This window comes from Aquarana catesbeiana, linkage group LG11, assembly GCF_042186555.1.
Source record: "Aquarana catesbeiana isolate 2022-GZ linkage group LG11, ASM4218655v1, whole genome shotgun sequence".
NCBI lineage: Eukaryota > Metazoa > Chordata > Amphibia > Anura > Ranidae > Aquarana > Aquarana catesbeiana.
This window is the reverse complement of record NC_133334.1, coordinates 282423294-282424484: the sequence shown is the minus strand read 5'-3', so window position 1 is coordinate 282424484 and position 1191 is coordinate 282423294. Positions and strand designations below refer to the sequence as shown.

At 69.7% G+C, this 1191-nt stretch overlaps 1 protein-coding gene across 1 annotated transcript in view; it reads left to right on the top strand.

Annotated features, from left to right (window-relative positions):
- Positions 1-1191, top strand: part of CHMP1A (charged multivesicular body protein 1A) — a 28024-nt gene that overhangs the window by 275 nt on the left and 26558 nt on the right. The window lies entirely within an intron of this gene.

The window sequence follows — 1191 nt, the reverse complement described above, 5'->3', positions numbered from 1 at the left end:
GCCCCCCTCCCCCAGTGATCTCTGCCCCCCCCCCGTGATCTCTGCCCCCCCTCCCCCCAGTGATCTCTGCCCCCCCTCCCCCCAGTGATCTCTGCCCCCCCTCCCCCCAGCGATCTCTGCCCCCCCTCCCCCCAGCGATCTCTGCCCCCCCTCCCCCCAGTGATCTCTGCCCCCCCTCCCCCCAGTGATCTCTGCCCCCCCCCAGTGATCTCTGCCCCCCCTCCCCCCAGTGATCTCTGCCCCCCCTCCCCCCAGTGATCTCTGCCCCCCCCAGTGATCTCTGCCCCTCCTCCCCCCAGTGATCTCTGCCCTGCCCCCCCCCAGTGATCTCTGCCCCCCCCTCCCCCCCCAGTGATCTGTGCCCTGCCCCCCCCAGTGATCTCTTTCCCCCCCCAGTGATCTCTGCCCCCCCCCCCCAGTGATCTCTTCCCCCCCCAGTGATCTCTTCCCCCCCCAGTGATCTCTGCCCCCCCCCAGTGATCTCTGCCCCCCCCAGTGATCTCACCCCCCAGTGATCTCTGCCCCCCCCCCAGTGATCTCACCCCCCAGTGATCTCTGCCCCCCCCCCCCGTGATCTCACCCCCCAGTGATCTCTGCCCCCCCCCCGTGATCTCACCCCCCAGTGATCTCTGCCCCCCCCCCAGTGATCTCTGCCCCCCCCAGTGATCCCCCCCAGTGATCTCTGCCCTGCCCCCCCCAGTGATCTCTGCCCCTGCCCCCCCCCAGTGATCTCTGCCCCCCCCCAGTGATCTCTGCCCCCCCAGTGATCTCTGCCCCCCCCAGTGATCTCTGCCCCCCCAGTGATCTCACCCCCCCAGTGATCTCTGCCCCCCCCCAGTGATCTCTGCCCCCCCCAGTGATCTCTGCCCCCCCAGTGATCTCACCCCCAGTGATCTCACCCCCCAGTGATCTCAACCCCCCCAGTGATCTCGCCCCCCCAGTGATCTCGCCCCCCCCCAGTGATCTCGCCCCCCCCCAGTGATCTCGCCCCCCCCCAGTGATCTCGCCCCCCCCCCCAGTGATCTCTGCCCCCCCCAGTGATCTCACCCCCCAGTGATCTCACCCCCCAGTGATCTCGCCCCCCCCAGTGATCTCTGCCCCCCCCAGTGATCCCCCCCCAGTGATCTCTGCCCTGCCCCCCCAGTGATCTCACCCCCCAGTGATCTCTGCCCCCCCAGTGATCTCTGCCCC